Below are 11,356 nucleotides of genomic sequence, written 5' to 3'. Positions count from 1 at the left end.
ATAAAATTAAAATAAAATAAAATAAAATAAAATAAAATAAAATAAAATAAAATAAAATAAAATAAGATGTTTTAAAAAAAAGGTCAAAACAGCCAGCCCTGGGCCTGGCACTTAGTGGGTCAACAAAAAATACTCCCCCAACCCTCCAGGAACTGAGTCTCGTGCGCAGCATCTGAGGGGAGCCCAGTGTGGTCCCCAACTCTCTCTCCAGTGGACCGAGGCAGGGGTTTCTGCCGCCCTGGGTCCCCCCGCTGGTCCCGCCTGAGCCAGTCTCGCTCTCCCTTCCCCTGGCAGCTGCCATCCCTTTCCGGCGCGGCATCTGTCAAGGTGGAGCCCACACGCTGCCTGGCCCAGGAGCGCCCACCTGGAAGCCGCCTGCCAGAGCCCCCGCCGGCACCGTCCCACAGGCTGGGCAGCCGCGGGGGGACGGCCGTCCAAGCGACACTCCATCTTTGGGAGGGGGCAGAGCTCACCTCTGGTGCTGGAGCCCCCTGGACTCAGGCCGGAGATCCTTGAGGCCCCCCCAGCAGGCGCCGAGAGCCTCCGCAGGTCCTGGCGTCGGGCGACTTACTGTTGGCGTGACCGCAACCGCGAGGGCTCGAGCTGGAGGGCACCTTCTCCACCCCGCAGAAGCCCCCACGCCCCGCTGCCACCGCCCCAGGCCACCACCGCCACATCACATGTGCCTGGGCACGGCCGGCGGGAGGGAGGCCGCCTGCCTGGACCCTCCACGGCGGGCTCGGGTGGGAGCCCTCGTCCTGCTGAGCGGAAAGCAGCTGCCCGACCGGGCGGCTGTGGCGGGAGGGAACAGCAGGAACCGCGTCTGCCTCCAGGACCCCTCCGCCCACGCCTGGGCCGGAAGTGTGGGCACACCCACTGCAGGAATCCCGGGGCAGGGCCGGGCTCCCAGGAAACTGGGCCAGAGGCTCCCTCGCACACGCTGGAGCGGCCCAGTCCCCGCGGCCCCCACCGCTGCTCCCTTCTGGGGTCTCCCATCCGGCCCGGGGCGCGGGGCCCTGAGGCCGGGGGCCCTTTCCCCAGGGCCCACCCGCCACCGCTCCCCATCAAGGGGAGAAACGGCAGGTGCCATCATGACGCTGGATGCCCCCAGCAACCTGCGGGGAGGGTTCGTCCCCTTGCTTTACAGATGGGGAAACTGAGGCTGGGACGGGCACGCGGCTCACCTGAGAACCCAGGCCTCTGGTCTCCACCTAAGAGGCCCCAAAGAGGGGAAATACAAACCAACTTTTCGGCTCTCACCTGCCACCGCGGACCGTCTCCCGAGTCTGATGCGGTCTCATCCGCTTTAAAGACAACCAAGGCCTGCAGTAAGAATCATCCTCCTCGAGGCCTCTTGTGTCCAGAGGTGCGCTGGCCGCGCACGCGGCCTCATCGAATCCCCCCAGTCCCCACCACGGTGCCGGTGGGGCAGCTGGGCCGGTAGACCTTCTCGGTGTGGCCCCCGGGCGGCCCGAGCCCGCACTCAGGTGCACACACACACGGACACACGCAGACCCGCCCGGGGAAGACCAGCCCCGCTGGCCATTTCTTTCGGGAGGGCCGCCAGCGCACCAACAGGCCCACCCCTGGGCCTTCCGGCCGCTCCCCTCCCTCGGCCGCCTTCCCGGATCCTGTGCTGGGCCTGCCCGTGCCGCCATTTCCTCTCGCGGGCCCGGAGGCTCACTTCCACTCCTCGGAGTCTGCAAATGGCCGGTGCCCGGAACAGCCTGTCCCTCGGAAGAGCCCGTGCCCTGCCGGGCCAGGTCCCAGAGTGCAGCCAGCCCGGCCAAAGGGCCTTCCTTCACCTCCCGGGAGCCGGGTGGGCGCCCCGGGCTGGGGACAATGACCCATCACGGTGGGGCAGTGCAGCGCCTGGCGGGTGTCCCCGGGGGTGGCCCACGGGCTCCATGGCTCACTGAGAAGCCACGAAGAGCGCCTGCCTCGAGGAGACACGGTGCCTCCAAAGGCCAGCCCACCTCCGGAAACCGCCGACATACCAAGGGAAGCGCAGGACCGTGTATGTGTGCGTGCGCGTGTTACATGCGTATGACACGCGTGTGCACGGTGTTGCAGGCACAGGACACGCGTGTGCGCACACGTGTTACGTGCACAGGACGCCGTGTGCTTGTGTGTTACACACAGGACACGTGTAGGCACGTGGGCTGCATGGCAGGACACGTGTGCGCACGTGTGTCACGTGCACAGGACACGTGTGTGTGTTGCCTGCACGCACCGTGGTGCGCACACGCTGGCAAAGGCTCGCGGTCCCCACCTGACCACTGTGGGGACCTGCAGAACGAACATGGGCTTCGGAGGACGGCAGGCCTGGGTCGAACCCCATCCCAATCTTCACCAGCCAGTTGAACGCGAGGGCTCTGCTTCGGGCCCAGCGCCTCCCCTGGCTGAATGGAGACGGCGAGAACCCCCGCCCGGCAGGCATTTCTGAGACTCAGAAATAAACCAAGGACGGCCAGCAGGTATGGGGTGCCCTCTGTGAACCGAGCGCCGTGCTAAGCGTGCACTGTGTGTGCTCCTCCGAGGCGGGGACACTTACTGCGCCCATTTTACAGAGGAGGCAATGGGGCCACGGAGAGACGAAATGGGGCCACGGAGAGACGAAATGGCTTGCCCTGGATCAACACAGCCGGGAAACGAAACCGACTGGGTCTGAGCCCCAGCCTCAGGCCCAGAGCTCACGCTCCTCTGTACTCTGCTTTCTCGAACGGGAAAGGTGCCCAGCGTGGTGCGGGCGCCCTGGGCGCGCACTGCTCCCAGTACAACCTCCCTCCCAGTACAACCCCAGTACAATCACCCTCGCTTCTCTGCCGTTACTCCGAGACGCTGAATCGCAGGGCAGGGGCTGCTCTGCCTTGCCGACCTTTAAGAGCACCCAGACCGGCGTCAGCCACGTTCTCGGAGCTGCTGGTAAATACGGTTCTGATGCGGGCACAGGGGTGGACAGGCTAAAAGACGGGAAGGCAGCAAGGGGTGGGAGCAGAATCGCTAGAGAAAGCGGCTCCCAAGGAGCTCCGGCAAATCTCATCCACTTTTCACTCCTCCTGTTATTTCCCAACACCTCCACCAACAGGTACTTTTCCTTGAAATAAACAAGCCACAAAAAAGCACTTCTATTAACGAATGGAAGGAGCCTCGGGAAGCCTGCAGAAGACGGCGGAAGGAAGCCCCCGTGTCTCTCTCGTTCAGGTTCGGCAGCGAGGGAAGGCGGCCTCAGCGGCTGGGAAGGGCAGAGCCTGAACCCAAAATTCGGAAAAAGCAGAAGCAGTCACTTGAAAATGAGGCGGGGGAGGGGGGCGTGGGGAAGAACCCTCAGAACCGATTACATCATAACGTGAGCAAATTCACAAAATAAACAGTTACCGTTTTCAAATTACAGTGGCCGTAAAACTTCTCTGTCCTCACGTGCGCTGATGGCCAATGAATTCTGCACCTCGTTATCTTGGTGAGATTTTTTTTTTTTTTCAAGTTTACAGCTACTCTGTGCGGTTCACCTGTTGAATGTTTTTTTGGGGGGTGGGGAGGGATTTAAATGTACCTTTAAACCAGGCAAAATATTTATTATGTGATTTTTCATAAACATCCCCAAATAAATTTATGTCAGCCTACAGAGAACAGCTAGAGATTTCATGAAGATCTCAAAATCTAAAGTCCCAAACCCCGTAATTTTGAATTTTAATCTAGCTTTAACCCCGTTCACGCTGCCACACAAAATAAAAATTGGTAATTAATTAAAGCACTTAAGGTCCGTTAACGTAGGGCATTTGGAGTCTTAAAAGGCAAAGACAAAGACCAAAATTTAAATTATCATCTAATGACGGTGAGGGTGTTTCCTCCACCCAATTGCTCAGGGCACCGTTTCACCACACGAGCGCAACTTGTTTATTTTGACCTCAGTTCTTTGAAATTGTCGACTCCACAATTGAAATATGCTGTGTGTTCCAACAAGGACCCAGCAGTCGTAATGACAGACCAGCCCATCTGTGTTGTGAGAATGTATAATTTCAGCCTATAGTGGAATTTATATAGAAGCGATGATAGGAACACTGACTGCTCTGTGTGGTACTTTCCCAAAGGAAAAAAAAAAAAACACACAAAAAAAAACCCCCCAAAAAAACAGCCAAGAAGAAATGGGTGCCGTGAAGAAGGCTGATATGTTGCCTGATTCAGGACACAAAAGATTCCATGGCATTTTCCTGACTTGGGGATGGGGGGAGGAGGCAGAATGTTATTACCCAAGTTAGAAAAACAAAGATGGTTACCAATTACGCATAACCACCCCACTCTGCTGGAAAACGTGTTATGCGTATACGTTACAACCTTTAGGTGAACAGAATCTCGGTGGAAAATACTAACTCAGGATGAAAATGCTCATCTGCGGAAATTAATTGATTTTATGCTATTTGCCCTTACTTCCAAAAAGGAGATGAAGTCATGTTCAAGGAAATCAGACTGTTATTCCAGGACTTGGGATTCCAGGCCTATTTACCTACACTGATTACACCAAAAAATAAAATTTTGGGAGATGAGGCGTGGGCAACTATCAAAAGCATAAATTCTTTAAAACCGACGGCCCCTCCTTCCCCCCGACCCACCTCTCTCCACTCTCGACTCTTTCGCGTCAGAATTTACGACACTCTGGTTTTTTCCTATGACTCGTATTTCGTCGCCGCTGTCTAATTTGGTGCTTGCTAAATATTCGTGTGGAATGACCCTCCGGCTTGTAGCCGCAGAACGTGGTGTTCTACGCTCACAATCGTGGAAATGTTTTAATGATCTCTGCTATATACGCCTGTCTCTACAGCCCCAAACCTCCCGTATCGACTGCTGTCTAATCTAAGAACAAAAGCAGCCGTAATAGTCCTTGTGTGAGCTCAGCTCACTTTTATACGTGGTCGTGTCTGCCCCGGCCGGCTGCTCAGACCCACACAAACAGGGCCCAACGCCTCCGAATTAGGAAAACAAAGATGTATTTACATGGGAAGTTTCTTCTCAGTTGCAATTTAGAACTTTCTGGGCCTGATTTTCCATTTTCCATAAATCAAGACCCCAGCTACCCCCAAACGTTGGGGGTGGGGTGGGAGGGAACCCAGGCTGCATCTGTGGGCACTTCCGTCAGCCTGCCAGAGGATGGAGGTGATTCGCAGCTGAACTCTGCAAAGCCCACCTTTTAAATGAAAAGGTTCAGCAGTTCTGAAGGGTCAGGGACCATCACAGGAACTCGGGCAAGCACGGAGTTCAGCTCTTGGACCGTGGCGGCAGCGTGGCCTGGGGACGCAAAGGTCTTCCAGGGACTCCCACCCCCGCTGGCCACGGTTCAGGCCCCGGACAGTCGAGTGGCTCGGCCTACAGCTCTGCAGATGGGAAACCAGGCTGGGATCCGGCACAGGCCGGCCCTGGACAACTCCGGCCCCCCGAGGGTCCGTCTGGTGGACGTGCCCACGTGCACCCCACGCACCGTCTGTGGGCAGGGCGGTCATGAGCTGGGCGCAGCGCCGTGAGGCGGAATCCCCGGGCTTAAATAAGTGTTTAAAAAACAAAGCACCAAACAGCCTAAAAGATTTCCCCCATACTGAGCTGAGGGCCGAAAAGGGCCTTCTTTTTCTTCCCCTCCTCACCCGAAATAAAATGAAACGAAAGGGAGAAAACAACCAGATCCCTAAACTATGGACATGGCAGCATTAAAGATGCCGGATAAAATAAAAGGGCCTCTGTTTCTCAATGCAGAACCCACCCTCCCGTATGCCAGCCCAGCCCTGCCTGCCGAGGAGTTTGTAGGGAGGAGCGAGGGCGCTTTGGTGTTTTTTCTCTCGGCCACTCCTGGCACCACCAAAAACTGAGACAATCATAATAACAGCAATAGTAAGGAGACCCCCACGACGAACCGACCCCACTGAACATGAACGAGTAGGCCGTGCCTATTAATGCCTCCTGAAACATTCGTTCCAATTACAATCGAGCACGCGGCTACTGTAAAATAACAAACATTCATTTTTATTGTGATTCCCAAAGCCTATAGCTTTGGATCTTAAAAATAAATGGGCCCGGCTTCTGCATTTTCCCTGCAGGTTTCAGAAAGGCTTACTTCACCGAAGACCGGTTGGGGGGGGTGGTCGGAAATAGAATTTTGAATTTCGGATAACCAATTAGAGGGAAGGAAACGTAACAGGCACCGAGCACAAGATGGCAGAGCCCTCGGCTCGTCTCCAGCAAAAGAGAAGGGAAGAAGGTGACTTACCCAAGGTGCAGGAGGATGGGGAGCTTGCCCAAAAGCAAGGGAGTGGAACTGGTGCCCCCTGGGCCGGCCGGGCACGGTGGCAGGAGGGGGAGGCCGGCCCCGGGTGCCGGCCCCGGGTCCGACGGGCCCCCACGCGTCCTGCTCTCTGGCCACCCCCGTCCGTCGGTCCCTCGGTTCCGGCCGGCGCGGCCTGGGCCTCGGCCACCCCGGCACCCGGAGGCAGGGCCGCCAGGAGCCCAGTGGTGCTGGGGGAGGCTCTGCCGCCAGCCCAGGAGGACGAGGAAAATGCTACTTTTGTCTCCTGCTCTCATCTGGCACCGGCTGCCCGGGGAGGGGGGGCCAGAGGCGGCCGCTGCGGCTCGGCCCCGCCCACCGGGAATTTTTGAAAGATGCTCCTGGGTGCCGGGAGGATGGCAGACGTGGCAGAGGCGGGTGGGCCGGACCCCCGAACCCACCACCAGGCGGGCGGGGGGGGGGGGGGGGGCCGAGCGGGAGAGGGAGGAGGCGGCGGGCGCGGCTGGCCACTCAGCGGCCGGCCGAGGAGGACGGGGGAGCCGGCCCGGCCCGGGCCCGGCCCCGGCGCCAGCCCTCCCCGTGGCCAGGCGGCGCGGCCCTGGGCGCCATGTTGCTCCGGAGGCCGGGCGGCCCGGGCCCGCCGCGGGCACAGAGGCCGCATTGTTCCCGCGCCGGGCCCGAGGGGGAGCAGGCGGCGGCCGGCACCCGGCGTGCTCCCCCGGGGGGCCGGGCTCGGGGAGGGGGGGGGCCCCCCCCACCCGGCCAGCTCCCCGGGCCCGGCCACGGAGTGAGCCCATCCCAGTGACGCCCCGGGAGGCCGTGCCACCTCGGCCCGGAGCCCGGGCCCTGAATCGGCCTTGTGTCCGAGCGGCCACCTGACCCCGGGGCCGTGCCACCTCTCCCGGCCTCGGTTTCCCCAGCCACAGGAGGCACAGGGAGGACGGCTCCTACCACTCAGGTCTGCCGGATGGCGGGATGAAAAACGCACGCGTAGGGCCGAGCACCGGGCCGGGCAGCCGGCCGCCTTGCCCAGAGGGGCCGCGAGGCTGCCATGAGGTCGGGTCCAGGCACGTCACCACACCCTCTGAGACCATCGCAGACCCCTCGGCCCCACGAAAGCCAATCCTGGCCACCACACGGGGCAAAGGCGAAGCGTGCCCGTGCTCCAGCCCTCAGACCTGGCCAGCGGGCCTGAGGGTTTTTAACGCGGTGCTCTTATTCGGAGATTTATCAGACTCCGCTGGCCTCTGCCGGCCTCCGCCGAAGGCGGCCGGGCCACGTCCGCGTGGCCACTCTGTCTGCCCAAGTCTCTCCCTCGGCCCTTTACGTGGCCAGGCACCTGCCGCCCCAGTGCCTGGGGAGCCCCAGGGCTGTCAGTGTGAGATGGGGGCTCCCCAGGCAGGGGGGTACAGCGTGGACTGACCGTGGCCGGGCCTGCCGCCTCGGCTCATGGGCCTGTCGGCAGCGCCTGGGAGTAAGGGGCTGTCTGGACACCAGAGCAACCGGGGACGGGAGCTCAAGCTCGGATCCTGTGGTGCCCAAGAAGGAGGTGGAGGGGCGAGGCGACTGAGCAGGAAGGAAGCAGCCCAGGAGGAGCCCTCTGGTCCTCGGGCTCTGGTCTCACGCACACCGCCACGTGACCAGCTCGACAGCTGATGCCAGAGACAAAGCAGGTAGGATTCTGATGCCACGCGCCTGACCAGGAACGCCGGGGATTCCATTCCAGGAACAGCTTGGCACAGTATCGCCACGGCCAGAAGTGGCCTCTGCTGCGCCAGCTGGATGCCCAGGAGAGAACGGCCTCCACCCCAAGGCCTGCAGCCAGCGTGGGTCTCAGGACACAACACTTCAGTCAGGGTGGCCGGGCAGGTCTGGGTAACGTGACGAACAACCTGCCTGAGATTCGCCGCAGTCTCTTGCGGTTCCAAGATAAGGAACACTCGAGCCCCGCACCACCGTTTTATTATAATTTAAAATGTAATTATAACAGGCTGATTTGAATGTAAATATCGCCGTAAAACACATGAAAGGCGAATCAAGATTTAAGAGCCCCAAACCAGCAGGTAAATAGTTCAGCTAAACGCTCTTCCTGTCACTGGAGATCCCAGAATGAAGGAAGGGCGTTTCACCGAAAAACCCAGCCCTGGCATTAGAAGCCAAAGGCATCAGGGACAACAATCCTGTTTCAATTCGGAAGGAAAATTCTATCCCTCCCTTAAAAAAAAAAAAAAAGAAAAAAAAAAAAGAAAAAAGGCCGTTTCACTTCGTACATCCCGGGCACACGTTTCCAACCACAACTGCCAATCACTCGACAAATAATAATCCTTGCCTCTCCGGCTCACGGGTCTACTCAGAGAACCCACCTCTCGGCCACGGACAGGGCAGCAGGCCCGGCCGCGTGTTCAAGGGCCCCACTACGGCGGCCACACGGCTTTCTGACCCATCCGAAATCCAATGCAAACAAGCCTGCCATCTGGAATCTCACAGTAAGGACTGTCTCCCAGTCCAGCGTTGACTCCTGAAGCCGCCCCCACCGAGTGAAAGCTTGTATTGGGAGGGTTTTCTGCCTCATGCCACACCATTCCAGTGTTTCCCACTTAGATTTTACCAATCCCACCCACACGCCCTCAGAAGTTGTTTTGGTCACCCCCCCCCAAAGAGAGATCTCTTCAGAGCATTTTGGGGGGTCAGGGTAAACAGACCACAGCTGAGCGGTCCCAGGATTTAAAAAATTAAAAAAAAAAAAAAAAAAAAAGGGATGCAAAAGCAGTTTTAAAAAACGAAACTTCATTTTTTGAAAGCCAAATATTATCATCTGCCAACAAAGACTCACGGGGGAAGGGGAAGCTTGGCAGGGAGCGGACTCTCATCCCTCACCCGGACTGGGGCCACTCCCTCCCCTGTCCTCACCCGCTTCGAAGGGGCGTCCAGGCCGAGGACCCCCTCAGCTGGCAGGGAGCCCAGGCCGATTATCCCCCGCGGCCTTTCCAACGTCCCCCCAATGCCAGGAAGACGTTCTCATTCCCGGCCCCAGGCGGATCCGTTCCTCCGAGCCCCTAACTCGAGCCTGGGAGCCGGGCCTGGTTTCTCAGGGCGCCTTCCTGGCTGCGTCGAGGCTGGCGATTTAGCAGGGAACGGGGCTGGACCCTATCCACAGAGCAGGAAGAGGGAGATGGCTACTGGATAAGCGTCAGAGGGAAGTTCTGTTCATTTTAGTAATTCAGAAAACGTCCATCCAGTGCTGACTCCGGGCCGGTTTGTCAGGAGTGACCAACACACCGTCTCCAGCCAGCGAGGGTACGTGAGGGTTAGTGTGCGGCTTACCCGTGGCAGGTCGGACTCCCTGACAGCCTGCGGACTCCTCCCGAGTTCATCGGAGAATGGATTCTGGGAGGAGTAAAGGGCCCCAGAAAGTCACAAATATTACCCAAAATCGCCCTCGATGGCTTCCTCCTCCGGGAACGGACCCTTCCTCGAACAGTCCCAATTTTCCTCACTTGCCCTGGACTACCCATCACCTCCAGCAGACAAAGGCCCAACGGGGTCTAGCCCAAGGGAGGGTCCCTCCAGCCCCCACCATCCAACACCCGGAAACCTGGCCACCTTTCCGGTGGTTGCGAATGTGCCCTCGCACCCTTGAGAAAGAGATCACAGAAGGGAAAAATTAAACTTGAGAAAGTTAGCCTCCACTCAACAAAGAAAGCCAGACGTTCCCGCTGAATTTTCCAAGAACCATGGGTCAGGGGGGCTTTCTCTTTTCCCTTTCTATAAATCTCGGTCCCTGACTGGGTTCTGAGGGCCTGTGATACCCAAGATACTCGAGCTCTGCCGGCCCAAGCCAACGGGACACTGGTCAGCCCTGGAAATAAGCATTTCGTATAAAAGATCCATTGTCTCTGCCTGAGAACAGTTATTGCCTTTTCTCGGTCCTCAGCCACATAACATCAGGACGCCCAGGCTCCTTTCTTGTTCGGACAACATGTTTTCAGCAAGGCCAATCTCGCTGGGTCTTCCTGAACCATCAGCGAAGAGACAAGATTCTCCTCAGCGAAGTGTTCTGGTGAACGTATGCTTGTATTCGGCCAAAAAGCAATTAGCTCATCAGTGGTGAAACCCTCCCACCAAATCGCCAGCCGCATTGCCAGCAAGATGCTGGCAGCTGCTGTGGCCACTCTGGACCCCCGAGTCGCGACATCCTGCCCTCATTCTTCCCCCAGACCCTGAATAGGTGAGGGGCACACGTCAGACCCTGGGGTCGGCGCCCAAGTGACCTCCTCAAATGCCATTCCCGGGGCGGGGAGGAGGTTCCACTCCTTCCTCTGGGAGCACGTCCCGGGACCTCCAGAGGCCTTGCCCCCCTCTAGTGCCCCCAGTGCCTCCTAGCCAGGTCCCCGTGGGAAGGAAAGCCCTAGATTTGCAAGCTCCTCGCAGTCTACCAGATAGGAAATATCGAAGTTCACTTGTACCACCACCTGCGGGGCGGGGGAGTGAACTTGTAGGTGCCCTTTCTAGTGAAACCAAAACCGGACTCCCCGTTTCTTAGAAACTCAAAAATATAATCGTCACTAGCAATAAAAATGGCGATTACCATTTACAACAATAACAATGACAACAGCAGCAGCCATTTATGGCTCCCTGCCACGTGCCAGGAACCGTGCTCTGTGGAATTCACGGTGCCTGGACGCTCCAAACGACCCTCCGAGGTTGGATTTATTACTCTTGCTCTAGGACTTGGGGTACAGGACTCGGGGTACAAGGATATGCCCTGTCCGGGGTCACACAGTGAGCCAGGGGCAAGGACGGGACTGGAGCTGCCTGATGTGAGCCGGGACACCCCCTTTCAATGGGGCGCCTGCAAGAGTATCCTCCCTTCTCCCCAGATGTGCAAGCACACCCTGTAAGCCCAACGAATACCAAGCATGATGGTTTTAAGCTGTTTTCCTGGCTGGCCCGCAAGGGCCCCCCTCCCTTCCCAAACACTGGTTTCCCTGGACAGCAGGGAGTGCTTGTTCAGAGAGAGTGCCCGGCAGGGTAAGCAAAGGCCTCCGGACCCTCTCTCAGCCCCAGGGACTGCCTTCCACTCAGGCC

This window comes from Panthera uncia, chromosome B4, assembly GCF_023721935.1.
Source record: "Panthera uncia isolate 11264 chromosome B4, Puncia_PCG_1.0, whole genome shotgun sequence".
NCBI lineage: Eukaryota > Metazoa > Chordata > Mammalia > Carnivora > Felidae > Panthera > Panthera uncia.
Note: the sequence above shows the minus strand (reverse complement) of the source record.